Here is a 17,034-nt window from a genome sequence, read left to right on the forward strand (position 1 = left end):
TTAGCTTGGACCATATCTACATTCATCCAATTCAGTATATCAACTGATATTTTAACAGCACTGGCATCGGCTATATCAGCTTCTCTTTCTTCTGTTGTATATAGAGAGCTTAGGAACCCATTTAGTAACTCTGCCTTCTCTCGATCCCCTGTGACCAACTCCTCATTACCACTATCTAAGGGTTCCTACATGTTCAGACCTTGGCTTTTTTGCATTTATATACGTGAAAAAAAATGTTGGGATTTGTTTTACTATCCTTGGCCACCTGCCTTTCATTTTGTATTTTTGCTAATTTTATTACATTTTTACAGATTTTATTACGCTCTATGTTCATGAAAGTCTTCCCTGAAAAAAGGTGTATTTTTGTTGTTTTTTGGGCAGGATTTCATTTTGTTTTGCTATAAATTGCGTAGTATAGTTGATCTGTCTGTTTTTCTTTGTCTCTCTAGGGATTTAGTCAGAAGTTGCTGCCCCATATCCAGCTATTTTCAATACTAGTGATATCACTGTGTGTCCTAACTTGGCGCATGTGCGGTCTTTATTGAATGTGTGATATTTTTCCTGATGGATGATATTAGCTGTACTGTGTCCTCTCTAGGCCACATTTAGGTCCATGTCATACAAGAGTTGTAATTGGTCCACTGAGTAGATTGTAGAATGGTTTTCTGTTTTATACAGGTGTGAAGGAGAGTGCTATTTCTTCTTGGCGTCTGATCTTTGGTGTGATTGAAACTAATTTAGGAGTTGTGATTAGAGACAATTATATTCTACTTGTGGCTTCTAGTCGGGATGGGGTGATCGGTGCATACTCTTGGATAGTAAGACTTGAGGTGAGATTTCTAGTTTGGCTCCTCAGAATGTATCACAGAAAGGGTTTAATTGGCCCTTAAAATATTTGGGGGTTTCATTAGAAACTAGGTACACTTAAATCTCTTTACTGTTTCCAATACATCTATAGCATATACCAGGAACGTATTATCACACCTCTTTCTTGATTTTTTTTCCCTAGATGTCTATTTGAAAGTGAAAAAAAGCAAGATATGGAATCCTCCAGACAGCGGCAATAGAGGAATCAAATGACTGGTAATTAATATTATTATTAATTACTGATAATTATCAGGCTAGTTTCTAGCTCTGGACTTTTAGAGGTGTGGTAATACCTTCCTGGTATATAAGGATACATGTGTTGTACACATGGGTACATTGCATTTGCATTCCAGCATACACATTTATCACCATCTCCCCTTTCCCATTAGGAAAGTTTTTCTGTCATGTGGGAATTGTCGCTGGCATAGAGGGCATTGTGTCCGTCATAGGGAGAAATGAGGGCAATGTGGTTGTCCTCGAGAAATTTATAATTGTCATTGTGGGCTGGCATATAAGGAATTCAGGGATTGCGGCTTTCATGGGCATATTGTGGCTGAGATTAGACACAGTGTGACTGTCATAGAGGAATTTTCTCTTTTGTGAGCATTGTGGCTGCTAAGGTGGACAATGAGGCATTGTAGTTGTCAAGGGGGCAATTAGACCATCAAGGGGCATTGCGGTTGTTTTGCGGTTGGCCTATTACTGTTGCCATGTAAGGCTTTGTAGTTGTCATGGGGGCATTGGAGTACACATAGGAGGCATGCAGGGTAATTTTAATGCTATGAAGGACATAGTGGCCTTCATGGGGGCATTGGGAACATTGTGGTTGTCCTCAGGAAATTCTAATTGGCATTGGTGTCATTGTTGCTGGTATATGATGCATTCCAGGATTGTGGTTGTCAGGGGACATTGTGGCTTTCATGGGGACACCGTGGCTGGGATTAGAGACAATGTGGCTGTCATGATGACATTGTGACTTTTTTGGAGACATAGTGGTTTTTATTTGTGCTTTGTGACTGTTAAAGTGGGCATTGTAGTTGTCATGAGCGCATTTTGGTTGTCATTGGGCAGCGTGGTTGTCATAGTTGTTTTGCAAATTGCTAGTGGATCATTAACCCCTTCTCGCTCCTGGACGTACTATTAGGTCATGGTAGCTGTATCGTTCGCGCTCCATGACCTAATAGTACGTCTCGGGAGTAACTGCCATTTCGGCCGTCCTCCCGACACATACAGGAGCTGTGACAGCTGCTGTCTCGTACAGCAGCTGTCACAGCTCCTACAGCGGGGACCGATCACTGTGTCCCCGCTGATTAACCCCTTAAAAGCCGCGTTCTATAGAGATCGCAGCTTTTTAGGGGTTAAGCTGCCATCGCCGGCCTGCTACACGATAGCGGCCGGCGATGGTGACTATGGCAAGCGGACACCAAACAATGGCGTCCGGCTATGTCATAGACGGAAGACTAGTGGGTCCTGACAACGTCAGGACCCACTATGCTTGCTGTCAGTGAGTAGCTGACAGTTCTAATACAGTGCACTATGCATGTAGTGCAGTGTATTAGAATAGCGATCAGGGCCTCCTGCCCTCAAGTCCCCTAGTGGGACAAAGTAATAAAGTAAAAAAAAAGTAAAGAAAAGATGTGTAAAAATAAGAAAATAAAAGTTTTAAAAGTAAAAATCCCCCTTTTTACCTTATCAGTCATTTATTATTAATAAAAATATATAAACAAACAAATAAACTATACATAATTGATATCACCGCGTCCGTAACGGCCTGAACTACAAAATTATTTCGTTATTTATCCCGCACGGTGAACACAGTAAAAGAAAATAAAAATAAACCGTACCACAATCACAATTGTTTGGTCACTTCACCTCCCAAAAAATGGAATAAAAAGAGATCAAAAAGTCGCATGTACCTAAAATTGATACTGATCGAAACTACAGTTCGTTACACAAAAAATAAGTCCTCGCACTGCTTTATTAATTGAAAAATAAAAAATTTCTGGCGCTTAGAATAAGTTAACACAAAAAGTGAATGATTTTTTACAAAACTTATTTTATTGTGCAAACGCCATAAGACATAAAAAAAAACCTATAAACATCTGGTATCGCCGTAATCGTATCGCCCCGCAGAATAAAGTGAATATGTCATTTATAGCGCACGGTGAACGCTGTAAAAAAAATAGAATAAAAAAACAATAGTAGAATTGCTGTTTTTTAGTCCCCACGCCACCTAAAAATAGAATAAAAACTGATCAAAAAGCCGCATGCACCCCAAGAAAACTACAATGGATTCCTCAAGGGGTCTAGTTTCCAAATTGGGGTCACTTTTGGGGGGTTTCCAATGTTTTGGCACCACAAGACCTCTTCAGACCGGACATGATGCCTAATAAAAAAGAGGCCTCAAAATCCACTAGGTGCTCCTTTGCTTCGGAGGCCGGCGCTTCAGTCCATTACCGCCCGAGGGCCACATGTGGGATATTTCTCAAAACTGCAGAATCTGGGCAATACGTATTAAGCTGCGTTTCTCTGATAAATCCTTTTGTGTTATAAAAAAAATGGTATAAAGAGGATTTTCTGACAAAAAAAAAATGTAAATTTCACCTCTACTTTGCTCTAAATTTCTGTGAAACACCTAAAGGGTTCATAAACTTTCTAAATGCTGTTGTGAATACTTTGAGGGGTCTAGGCTCTAAAATGGGGTGTTTGATAGGGGTTTCTAATATATGGGCCCCTCAAAGCAACTTCTGAACTATAACCTAAAAAAATAAATGAATGAGGCAATACTTTGCTTCTTACATTATACTGATAATGAGCCGTGCCCACCCCGTGATGACCCCAGTTTTGACCGTTTGTATAAACGGAGACCCCTATTAGACCGTTTCAGTGCCCGGTTTTCCCAAGCATACACCCCCGAGAAGTGTATTTCTATTGATGGGTCCCTGGTACATTTTAAAGGGAGGGTTCAATTCCGCGAGTACCTCCTGGGTAAGAGGGCAAGGTATGGCGTGAAGATGTATAAGCTGTGCGAGAGTGTATCAGGGTATACCTACAGGTTTAGGATATATGAAGGAAAGACCACCCCCAAACCAGACTGCATCCTGGACTACAATAGGTACATGGGAGGGATGGACTTGTCAGATCAAATCCTGAAGCCCTACAGCGCCATGCGGTGAGGTATAAGAAGCTGGCCGTGCACATCATACAGATGGCATTGTACAATTCGTACGTGCTACATCGATGTGCAGGCCAGAGGGGAACTTTCCTGGAATTTCAAGAGGTGATTATCAAGAACCTAATCTTTAGGGACCAAGAAGGGGGGGCACCCAGTACTTCTGGAAGCGGGGCCACAGGCATCGTACCAGGGCAACACTTTTCAGGAGAAGTTCCCCAAACTGGCAAGAAGGGAAAAAGTCAAAAGAGGTGCAAAGTCTACTATAAGAGGGCGATAAGGGATGACACAATATATCAATTTGACACGTGTCCCGAATAACCAGAGCTCTGTATGAAAGAGTGTTTTAAAATTTATCATACATCCCTTGGTTTATAATTTACCCCAATTTTACTTACCCTGATGCACTCCGCACAGCTTATCCCCCCTCATCTTTCCCCTCTGGGCCCTGCTGTGTGCCCAGGCAGCTGATAACAGCCACATGTAGGGTATTGCCGTACTTAGGAGAACCAACATTACAGTTTATGGGGTGTAGGTCTCCGGTCAAAATGCTCACCACACCTCTAGATGAATGCCTTAAGGGTGTAGTTTTTAAAACGGGGTCACTTCTTGCGGGTTTCAACTGTACTGGTACCTCAGGGGCTTCTGCATACATGACTTCGCACTAGAAAATCCCCAGTAGGCCAAATGGTGGTCCTTTCCTTCTGAGCCCTCCCATGGGCCCAAACGGCAGTTTTTCACCACAAATGGGGTATTGCGGCACTCAGAACAAATTGCGCAACAGAATGGGGTATTCTGTTTCTTGTGGAAATAAGACATTTTCAGCCAAAACGACATATTATTTGAAAAAAATACTTTTGTTTTAATTCCCAGCCCAATTCAAATAAGTTCTGTGAAAAAACTATGGGGTCAAAATGGTCACAACACCCATAAATGAATTCCTTGAGGGGTGTAGTTTCCAAAATGGGGTCATTTGTGGTGGGTTTCCATTGCTTTGATACCTCTGGGGCTCTGCAAATGCGACATGGCACCCGAAAACCAATCCAGCAAAATCTGGACTCCAAAAGAACAAATAGCTCTCCTTTCATTCTGAGCCCTCCCATGGGCCCAAACGGCAGTTTATCACCACAAATGGGGTATTGCCGCACTCAGGACAAATTGGGCAACAAAATGGAGTATTTTATTTCTTGTGAAAATAGGAATTTTTGAGCTAAAACAACATATTATTGGAAAAAATATATATTTTTTAATTCCCAGCCCAATTCAAATAAGTTCTGTGAAGAAACTATGGGGTCTAAATGGTCACATTACCCATAAATGAATTCCTCAAAATTGTAACAACAACCATATTTGAATTCCTTGAGGGGTGTAGTTTCCAAAATGGGGTCACTTCTGGTAGGTTTCCATTGCTTTGATACCTCGGGGGCTCTGCAAATGCGACATGGCACCCGAAAACCAAACCAGCAAAATCTGAACTCCAAAGAACACACAGCGCTCCTTCCCTTCTGAGGCCTCCCATGGGGCCAAACGGCAGTTTATCGCCACAAATGGGGTATTGCTGCACTCAGGAGAAATTGGGCAACAAAATGGGGTATTTTGTTCCTTGTGAAAATAAGAAATTTTGATAAAAAAATTACATCTTATTGGAAAAAATTAAAATGGGGTCACTTCTGGTGGGTTTCCATTGCTTTGATACCTCTGAGGCTCTGCAAATGCGACATGGCACCCGAAAACCAATCCAGCAAAATCTGGACTCCAACAAATACATAGCGCTCCTTTACTTCTGAGCCCTCCCATGGGCCCAAACGGCAGTTTATCACCACAAATGGGGTATTGCCACACTAAGGACAAAGTGGGCAACAAAATGGGGTGTTTTGTATTTTGTTCCCTGTGAAAATAAGAAATTTTGATCACAGATGACATTTTATTGGAAAAAATAAATTTTTTTCATTTCACAGCCCAATTCAAATACGTGCTGTGAAAAAACAGTGCGGTCAAAATGGTAACAACAACCATAAATTAATTCCTTGAGGGGTGTAGTTTCCAAAATGGTGTCACTTTTGGGGGATTCCTACTGTTTTGGCACCTCAACACCTCTTCAAACCTGGCATGCTGCCTAAAATATATTCTAATAAAAAAGATGCCTCAAAATGCACTAGGTGCTTCTTTGCTTCTAGGGCTTGTGTTTTATTCCACGAGCGCACTAGAGCCACATGTGGGACATTTCTAAAAACTGCAGAATCTGGACAATACATATTTAGTAGTATTTCTCTGGTATAACCTTCTGTGTTACAGAAAAAAAATTGAATAAAATTGAAATTCAGCAAGAAAAATGAAATTTGCAAATTTCACCTCCACTTTGCTTTAATTCCTGTGAAATGCCTGAAGGGTTAAAAAACTTTCTAAATGCTGTTTTGAATACTTTGAGGGGTCTAGTTTTTAAAATGGGGTGTTTTATCAGGGTTTCTAATACATAGGCCCCTCAAAGCCACTTCAGAACTCAAAAGGTACCTTAAAAAAAAGGCTTTTGAAATTTTCTTAAAAATATGAGAAATTGCTGCTTATGTTGTAAGCCTTGTAACGTCCAAGAAAAATAAAAGAATGTTCAAAAAACAATGCCAATCTAAAGTAGACATATGGGAAATGTGAACTAGTAACTATTTTGGGTGGTATAACCGTCTGTTTTACAAGCAGATGCATTTCAATTCTGAAAAATGCTATTTTTTCCAAATTTTCTCTAAATTTTGCAATTTTTCACCAATAAACACTGAATATATCGACCAAATTTTACCACGAACGTGAAGCCCAATGTGTCACGAGAAAACAATCTCAGAATCGCTTGGGTAGGTTTAAGCATTCCGACGTTATTACCACATAAAGTGAAATATGTCAGATTTGATAAATGGGCTCTGAGCCTTAAAAGGGAATGTGTTGCCAGAAAAACATGTTTTTTTTAAAAAAATTAAACATTTAGTGTGTGGGTGATTAAACATTGTTCAAATTTTTTTTATTTTTTTCACGAGTCAGGAAATAGTCAGGAAATATTATAAATTAATTCTAATTTATAATACTACCCATTTTTGGTCACTAGATGGAGCTATTCCCAAAATTGCAGCATTGCAACATTGGGTTAAAAGCCCTCGCTCTAGTGAGCTCTCAGCATCCCCCCCTCCTTTATCCTGGCTAGTGCCGGGATAAACGAGGGGTTTGAACGGTGTAACCTCCTACACTGTGTGTCGCCATTTTTTGAGCTAACACACAGTGTAGTAGGTTTACATACAGTAGTAAACACACACAAACACGAACATACATTGAAATCTCTTACCTGCTCCTGCCGCCGCGGCTCCCTCCGGCCCGTCCGCTCCGTTTGCTGCCGCTGGTCCAAGTGCACAAATCCGGAAGCCGCGACCGGAAGTAGTAATATTACTGTCCGGCCGCGACTTCCGGTCCACAGGAAAATGGCGCCGGACGGCGCCAATTTCGAATTGGACTGTGTGGGAGCGGCGCATGCGCAGTTCCCACACAGACGCCCTACACTGAAGTCAATGGGACGGGAGCCGTTCGCAGTCCCTATGGGACTGTGGCTGCCGTATTCCATGTCTGTATGTGTCGTTAATCGACACAGACAGAAATGGAACAAAAAATGGCAGCCCCCATAGGGAAGAAAAAGTGTAAAAATAAGAAAAAGTAAAACACAAACACACAAATAAATATAAACGTTTTTAATAAAGCACTAACATCTTGAACATATGAAATTTTTTTTGGGTGATGACACTGTTCCTTTAAGGCCAAAACAAGGCTGCGTCCTTAAGGGGTTAAGGTCAATGTGGCTGGCATAAGGGGCATTGTGTGTAGGATGATGGACACTGTACATTGTATGTTTCATGAAGGCTTTTGTGTTTAGTTGGCATTGTGGCTAGCTGGGTGGACATTGTTGCTAATATTGGGGTCATTTTGGCTTGAATAAGGAACATAGCAGATGCTATGACAGCATTTTGGCTGACAGGTGTCATTATGGCTTGCAAAGGGGACTAGTGTCTGTCATGTGGTGGTTGGCAAAAGGGGAAGTGAGGGCATTGTGGCTGGCATATGGGGCATTGTAGCTGTCAAAGGGAAAAATTAGGAAATTGTGGCTGGCGTAGGAGCATTAAAGGTTTGTGGATGTCTTTGTGGTATTTGGCTGGCATAAGGGGCTTTGAGAGAAAAATGGCTGTCATGCAGGACATTGTAACTGTAATGGAACTAATGTGGCTGGGATAAGGCACATTGTGTCTGTCACTGGGGCATAGTGGCTCTTATGGGGGCATTGTGGCTGGCATTTGGACATTGTTATTTGAATTTGTACCAGTGTGGCTAGCATTGGGGAATTCCGACTTGGGTAAGGCATATAGTGGTTGTCATTATGGCATTGTGGCTTGCTTGCATTAGGGGCATTCTGGTTAGTATAGTTCTATTCTAAATTGCATAGGGCCATGATTGGCATTGTGACTTGCATGGAGGGCATTCTGGCTGTCATTTTTGCATTGTCGTTGGCAAAAGGGGAATTGAGGGCATTGTGGCTGGAGGGTTTTGTGTTTGGTATAAGGGACAATGTTGGGGTCATGGGGGCATAGTGGCTCTAAAGGGAGCATTGTGACTGTCACTTGGGCATTGCTGCTGCCATGGGAGGTATTATGGCTGGGATGGTGGACATTGTGGGCATCGTGGTTATCATCGAGCATATTAGATTGTGATTATCATGGTGACATTTTAACTTTCATGGTGGCAAGGTGGCTGAGATTAGAATCTGTATGGCTGGCATGGAGAGCATTAAGGTGTTTATTTTGGCATTGTGACTGGTAAAATTGACAGTGAGGGCATTGTCGTTTTCAGTCGCATTGTGGCATTGTGTTGTAGGGGAATAGTGGCTGTCATGAGGAAAGTAACTAGCATGGGGCACTATAGCTCCCATTGTGGCTGGCATGGAGGGCATTGTTGCTAGCATTGTGGTTGCCATGGGGATATTTTGACTGGCATAAGAGTCATTGAGGGCATTATTGTCAGCAGGGCCGTCCTTAGGATAGATTGCACCCTATGTGAAATTATTTTTGGGCGCCCCATCCCATCATAAAAAATGCCCCATAAAAAAGTATAATACCCCCGCAGTATAATGACCCTTTAGTGCCACCATTCAGTATAATAATAATATTTAATAATATATTATAACCCCTTCAAGGACACAGTAATTTGTCCTCTAATTGTGCCCACAAAGTATTAAGCCCACTAAGTGCCATACACAGTATATTGCCCCTGTAGTGCCCCTACACAGTATAATGTCTGCATAGTTGCCTCCACACAGTATAATGCCCCCCTACCCTGGCTGCACACACAGTCCCTCCTTGTAGATAGTGCCCCCTGGAGATTGTGCTATACAGCCTGCCTGTAGAGAGTGCCCACAAAAAAACAAATTGTACTCACCTAGACCCAGTTCCCACGACGAACTGAGCTGCTCCACAGCACCGTCTATGGGATCCTTGCGTAGGCAGGCGTGATACTGTTTCCTACTAAAGAGTTTTCCAACCTTTTTGGCCTTGAGGCACCCCTGGAAAAAAAAATCAGCCCCCTACTCACAGTAAAATGATTATCAGCTCTCCACTCACAGTAAAATGACCATCAGCCCGCGACTCTCACTAAGAACTAAAATGTTATTCATTTTGGAAGTGCTGCCTTACTGTCTTTTATTCTTGCCCTTGTAGGTAGTGCCACACAGCCCCCTTGTAGGTAGTGCCACACAGCCCCCTTGTAGGTAGTGCCACACAGACCCCTGTAGATAGTGCCACACAGCCGCCTGTAGGTAGTGCCACATAGCCCCCGTATAGGTAGTGCAAAGACAAAAACGTTCCACAGAATTCAACCAGATGTGGGTGCACGCCTCTCCGGGACCTTATTCACGGTCCCCTGGAGTAGACAAGAAGAAATGACAGCGAGGCAGCACTTCCAAAATTAATAGCAGCTTTATTCACCCATGCAATGTTTCAGTCCAGCAGGACCTTTCTCAAGCTTGAGAAAGGTCCTGCTGGACTGAAACGTTGCATGGGAGAATAAAGCTGCTATTCGTTTTGTAAGTGCTGCCTTACTGTCTTTCTTTCTTGCCCTTGTAGGAAGTGCCACACAGCCTCCTTGTAGGTAGTGCCACACAGCCTCCTTGTAGGTAGTGCCACACAGCCCCCTTGTAGGTAGTGCCACACAGCCCCCTTGTAGGTAGTGCCACACAGCCCCCTTGTAGGTAGTGCCACACAGCCCCCTTGTAGGTAGTGCCACACAGCCCCCTTGTAGGTAGTGCCCCACAGCCCCCTTGTAGGTAGTGCCCCACAGCCCCCTTGTAGGTAGTGCCACACAGCCCCCTTGTAGGTAGTGCCCCACAGCCCCCTTGTAGGTAGTGCCATACAGCCCCCTTGTAGGTAGTGCCACACAGCCCCCTTGTAGGTAGTGCCACACAGCCCCCTTGTAGGTAGTGCCACACAGCCCCCTTGTAGGTAGTGCCACACAGCCCCCTTGTAGGTAGTGCCACACAGACCCCTGTAGACAGTGCCACACAGCCGCCTGTAGGTAGTGCCACATAGCCCCCATATAGGTAGTGCAAAGACAAAAACGTTCCACAGAATTCAACCAGATGTGGGTGCACGCCTCTCCGGGACCTTATTCACGGTCCCCTGGAGTAGACAAGAAGAAATGACAGCGAGGCAGCACTTCCAAAATTAATAGCAGCTTTATTCACCCATGCAATGTTTCAGTCCAGCAGGACCTTTCTCAAGCTTGAGAAAGGTCCTGCTGGACTGAAACGTTGCATGGGAGAATAAAGCTGCTATTCGTTTTGTAAGTGCTGCCTTACTGTCTTTCTTTCTTGCCCTTGTAGGAAGTGCCACACAGCCTCCTTGTAGGTAGTGCCACACAGCCTCCTTGTAGGTAGTGCCACACAGCCCCCTTGTAGGTAGTGCCACACAGCCCCCTTGTAGGTAGTGCCACACAGCCCCCTTGTAGGTAGTGCCACACAGCCCCCTTGTAGGTAGTGCCACACAGCCCCCTTGTAGGTAGTGCCCCACAGCCCCCTTGTAGGTAGTGCCCCACAGCCCCCTTGTAGGTAGTGCCCCACAGCCCCCTTGTAGGTAGTGCCACACAGCCCCCTTGTAGGTAGTGCCCCACAGCCCCCTTGTAGGTAGTGCCATACAGCCCCCTTGTAGGTAGTGCCACACAGCCCCCTTGTAGGTAGTGCCACACAGCCCCCTTGTAGGTAGTGCCACACAGCCCCCTTGTAGGTAGTGCCACACAGCCCCCTTGTAGATAGCACCCCCCTTCATGTAGAACGCGCCACTGTAGTTCCCTGAAGGTTCGTAATCCCCCTGTGGTCTGGGATTCCACTACTGGATGGTGCGCTTTATGTGTCTGTCCATATATGGACAGTAACGTCAGGGGCTTCTCCTAGAGTGGAATACCTGGTATTGGTGTTGAAATTCCACTCAAGGAGAAGCCCCTGACGTCTCTGTCCATTTATGGACCGTGACGTCAGGCTTCGCCTGGAATGGAATCCCCGGTCACAGCGTCCGCAACACTGTGGATGGGGTTTCACTTCAGGAGTTGGCCCTGATGTCACTGTCCAAATATGGACAGAGACATCAAGCTCTACGTCCAGGTGGGGAATCCCTGGCCACAAGGGGATTCGGCTCCTTCAGGGAGCTACAGTGACGCTATCTAGTACCTTCCTACTGTGCTATAGCGTTCAATAGTATTTACATCCTAAGGACGCAGATTATATTGAATATGGTGTCGCTATTGCTGTAGCAGCCAAAGCCGCTGCTATCGGCGCCACTGGCCCAATGTCGCCGCTAGCAGCCGCTATGGCTGCTACAGCCGTAGTGACGCCACTTAGAAAAGCGTCTGAAACACATGCAGGGGAAGGGAGCCAGTGCAGCGTCCCCTTCCTCCTGCTGGAGTGATGCGACCTGTGCAATGGCACCTGTTGCACACCCTTAAGGTCAGCCCTGGTTGTCATCACTGGGCATTGTGTCTGGGATAAGGGACATTGTTGATTTAATTTGTGGCTGTTGTGAGGTTTTCATGACTATCATGGGGGCTTTGTGATTGGTTGGTATGTGAGACATTTTGCCATCATTGTAGCTAGCATTGGGGTCATTGTGGTATACACAACCAATTTGTACACATGAAGCGCTAGTGGGCGATCTCAAAAAACTATCTGGTATAGTGTGTAAGATAATGCAGTAAATTACATCTCAATTTTTACACCATTATAAATAGAGATAGCCTCAAAAATATATAACCAAGTGTAACTTGGTGTTTTTGACTAAGAATATACAAAGAACCTATAGAGAGAATAGTCAAAAAACTGATACAAATGTAGCAAATAAATAGAAATTCGTTTTATTAACAGACAGATACAAACAAGATGAAAAATTATGAGTCATACAATGTTAAAAAAATGGCGTCAACTAAATACAGGACACAGAGTAATACATGCAGGGTATGAATGATAAAGTACAAGAAGATAGGATGACAGCATAAAATATACTGGTTGTGCCTGGTATGCAAACAACAAGAAAATATGTAATAAAGTGCAGTGTGCAGGTAATGGTATGCTGTTAAAGCTATACTGTGCTCTAGGAAATATATAAATGCAAAGCACTTTAAGAAATAAATGGATGCAAAGCAGGAGATGCAATAATAACCAGTACAATAGTACAACAGAAGCCTCGTTCTTATAAAAGGAGAATGCTATCAACCCTCCAGAGTGTATAACAACAGTGAAGAGTAATGAAGTACATACCCAAATTCATGAGTGATCCCACATGCAGGAGACGCCAGACCCATTGTGGTTGTCATGGAGGCATTTTGACTGGCATAACAGGCATTGGTTGCATTGTTGCAGGGGTAAAGTACATTGTGGCTTTCATAGTGGTATTGTGGCTGTCATGACTGCAATTGGGCTGGGAAAAGAGACCTACCAAGTCTCATGGGGCATTGTGGCTGACCTGTGCCATCATGGCTGGTATGGGGGCTTTGTGATTATCATGTGGACATTGTGTTTGGCAAAGGGGGACGTGAGTACATTGTGGCTGGAATGGAGGACGTTGTTTTAGGCAAATGAGATCATTTTGGTTGTCTTAGGGGCATCAAAGTTATGTGGTTGTCATTGTGTCATTCTGGTTGGCATAAGGGCTATTTGCAGCATTGTTGCTGGAATAAAATACATTGTCGGTGACCTAGGGGCATTGTAGCTAGGATAACGCATATTGAGGACATTGTGGCTGTCATGAGGGCATTATGACTGGAATAATAGACATGGAGGATGTTATTGTGGCTGGCATTATTGCTGACATGGGGGCTTTGTGTTTGTCATTGGCAAAGGGAGAAGTGAGGGCATTGTGGCTGACATGGATGGCATTGTGTCTCGCAAAAGGGGGTGTGAGGACATTTTGGCTGTCATGGAGGCAATATGGTTGGCATACGGGCATTGAATGTTTGTGGTTGTCAATGGAGTAGCGAGGCGGGCATAAGGGACATTGTGGGAGTCATGAGGGATTTTTGGCAGAGATAAGGGATATTGCATATATCATGGGATCATCATGGCTGTTATGGGGGTTTAATGGCTTTCATGTTATAGATTAGGGGCATTTTGGTATATTGGTGATATAATGGGGGCATTCTGGATGTCAAGTGGCATTATGGTATTCATGGTTGCATTAAAGTTGGTCTTTTGCTTCTGCCATGTGAGGTATTGTTGTTATCATGGGAGTATTTTGATACACATAGGAGGCATTCAGGGTATTGTTACTGCTATGGAGGACATTGTGGCCTTTACGTGGGCATTGTGGCTGGCATGTGGAGCATTGAGAGCATTGTGGTTGTTCTCAAGGAATTGTAATTGATTGGCATTGTTTCTGGCATATGATGCTTTCGGGGACTGTGGTTGTCATGGGGACATCGTGACTGGAATTAGAGACAGTGTGGCTGTCATGAGGGCATTGTGACTTTTTTGGAGACCTTGCGGTATTGAAATGGGCATTGTGATTGGGAAAGTGGGCATTGTAGTTGTCATGAGAACATTTTGGGTGTCATGGCATTGTGGTTTTCATAAGCATTAAGAGCATTATAATTGTCATGGTTGTATTCTGAATAGCTAAGGGGGCATTGAGGGTAATGTGGCTGGAATAGTGGGGCTTTTGACTGTAATGGAGATATTGTGGCTGGGATAAGGCACATTGTGGATGTCATGGGGGCATAGTGGCTCTTATAAGGGCATTGTTGTTTGAATGGGAACCATTGTGCCTGTCATTGGGATATTTGGATGACCTATAGCGGTTGTTATGTGGGCATTGTGGTTTGCATTGGCGGCATTGTTTCTGGAATAAAGTACATTGTGACTGGCATGGGGAATAGTGACTGAAAAAAGGGATATAGCTGTTGTCATGTCGGCATTGTGGGTGATATGGAGACTTTCTTTTTGGAAAGGAGGCATTGAGTGCATTGTGGCTGACATGAAGGGCATTGAGCCTGGCATAATGCCATTGTGGTTGACGAAAAAAGAAATCTAGAGCACTGTGGCTGGCCTGGAGGTTATTGTGGCTGTAATAAAGACAGTGGCTGAAATAAGGAACATTGTGGGTGTCATAAAGGCATTTTGGCGGAGAACAGGATACTGGTAATGTTATGTCAACATTGTCATGGGGCATTGTAGTTGTCATAGGGGAATTGAAGCCATTGTGATTGTCATGGTTGTATTGTGGTTGGATTAGGGCATTGTGGCTGGCATAATAGGTTCTGAGGGAATTGTGGGTGTGAATAGAGAACCTGCTGGTGTCATGGTAGAATTGTGACTGGCATGTGCCATCATGGCTGGCATGGGGGCTTTGCGATGGGCAAAGGGGAAGTGTGTACATTGTGATTGACCTGAAGAACTTTGTGTCAGGCCAGTGAGAGCTTTTTGGCTGTCATAGGGGCATTGAATGTATGTGGTTGTCATTGAGTCAACGTCGTTGGCATGGGGAAGTGAGGTCACTGTGGCTGGCATGGGTGGCATTCTGTCTTGCAAAAGTGGTGTCATGGGGCATTGTAGTTGTCATAGGGGTATTGAGGCCATTGTGTTTGTCATGGTTGTATGCTGGTTGGCTTAGGGCATTGAGGGCATTGTGGCTGGCATAGTGGATTTTGAGGGCACTGTGGGTAGGAATAGAGACACTGCGGAAATTGAAGCTGTCATGGGGATATTTTGGCTTGCATATGGTTTATTGGCGATTTTTTTGGTGGCATTATGATTGTCATGGGGTTTTTGTGGCTGTCATGGGGCTTTGTGGTTGGTTGGCAATGTGGCTGGCATGGAGAACACTGGTTAACAGGGGCATTTTGACTGGGATAAGTGACATAGCAGGTGTCATGAGGGCATTGTGGCTGGCAGCTGTCACTATGGCTGGCATGGAAATTTGTGTCTATCATGTGGTTGTTGGCAAAGATGAAAGTGCTGGCATAAAAGGCATTGTGGCTGTCTTGGGGTCTTTGTAATTGTTATGCCAGCATTGTGGCTCGCAAAGGAGGCATTCAGGACATTGTGACTGGTATGAAGTGCAATGTGGTTCTGATCGAGGAATTTAAATTGGCATTAAAGGCATTGTGTCTTGCATATAAGGCATTTGGTGATTGTGTTTGCAATGGGAACAATGTGGTTTTCATAGTGGCAATGATGCTGGGATAAAACCGAGTTTGGCTGACATGGGCGCATTGTAGTTTGTATATGAGCATTGAGAGCACTGTGGCTTGCATTAAGGACGTTGTGGCGGTCATTGTGGCTTGGATAACCGTTATCCCAGCAGCAATGCTGCCTACAAAGTACATTGCGGCTGGCATGGGGACATTGTAGCCGGCATTGTGGCCATTGACATTACTGTCATGGTGGCATTCTCGCTGGGATAATGGCCATAGCAGGTGTGATGGAAACATTGTGGCTGGCATGGAGCCAATGTGCTTGGCAAAGGAAGAAGCGAGGGCATTGTGGCTGGCATGAAGGACTTTGCGGCCATCTTGGGGCATTGTGATTGCAATAGAGGAATTAAATGTTTGCGATTGTCATTGGGGCATTGGGGCCAGCGTAAGAGGCATTGTAATTGACATGGGGTATTGTGGGGCATAATGTATATATCGGATATCCTTTAACCCCTTAGTGACCACTAATACGCCTTTTTACGTGATTCACTAATGGGCTTTAGGCTAGGCTGACGCCTTTTCACGTCAGCCTAGTCTAAGTCCTGCACGGGTCTCCCGTGCAGGCAGGAGCCGGGGCTCTGCTGTCTGATGACAGCTGAGCTCCTGCTCCAACGCCCGCGATCGAAGTTTACTTCGATCGTGGCCGTTTAACCCGTTAAATGCCGCCGTCAATAGCGACCGCGGCATTTAACTTTGTTTACAGAGGGAGTGCGCTCCCTCTGTCACCCATCGGCGGCCCGCGAATGCAATCGCGGGTCTCCGATGGGGTGTCATGGCAGCCGGGGGACTGATAAAAGTCCCCAGGTCTGCCCTGGACATATGCCTGTTAGGACGCGCCGGAGGCACGTCCTAACAGATTGCCTGTCAGATTTACACTGACAGGCAATAATGCTCTGGTATACGAAGTATACCAGAGCATTATAGCAGCGATCGGAATATCGCACAGTAAAGTCCCCTAGTGGGACTAATAAAATAAGTCATCAAAGTGAAATAAAGATTATTAATAAAAAGTACAGTAAAAAAATAAATAAAACCATTTTTTTCCATAAAAAGTGGTTTTATTTAGTAAAAGTGTAAAAAAAAAAAAAAGTACACATATGTGGTATCGCCGCGACCGTAATGATTCCATTAATAAAGTTAATATGTAATTTAAACCGCAAAAAAAAAACGCAAAAAACTATGGCGAAATTGCAATTTTTTTTCCATTGCCCCCCAAAAAAGTCATAATAAAAATGAATCAATAAGTC

The 17,034-nt window shown here is 44.2% G+C and overlaps 1 long non-coding RNA gene across 1 annotated transcript in view; it reads left to right on the forward strand.

Annotated features, from left to right (window-relative positions):
• The first annotated feature begins 1,015 nt into the window (after positions 1-1,015).
• LOC142748015 (uncharacterized) overlaps positions 1,016-17,034 on the forward strand; it is a 68,209-nt gene continuing 52,190 nt past the window's right edge. Inside the window, exon 1 of the long non-coding RNA XR_012882119.1 lies at positions 1,016-1,083. This is a non-coding gene — a long non-coding RNA (uncharacterized LOC142748015). The remainder of the gene's footprint in view (positions 1,084-17,034) is intronic.

This window comes from Rhinoderma darwinii, chromosome 3, assembly GCF_050947455.1.
Source record: "Rhinoderma darwinii isolate aRhiDar2 chromosome 3, aRhiDar2.hap1, whole genome shotgun sequence".
Lineage (NCBI taxonomy): Eukaryota > Metazoa > Chordata > Amphibia > Anura > Rhinodermatidae > Rhinoderma > Rhinoderma darwinii.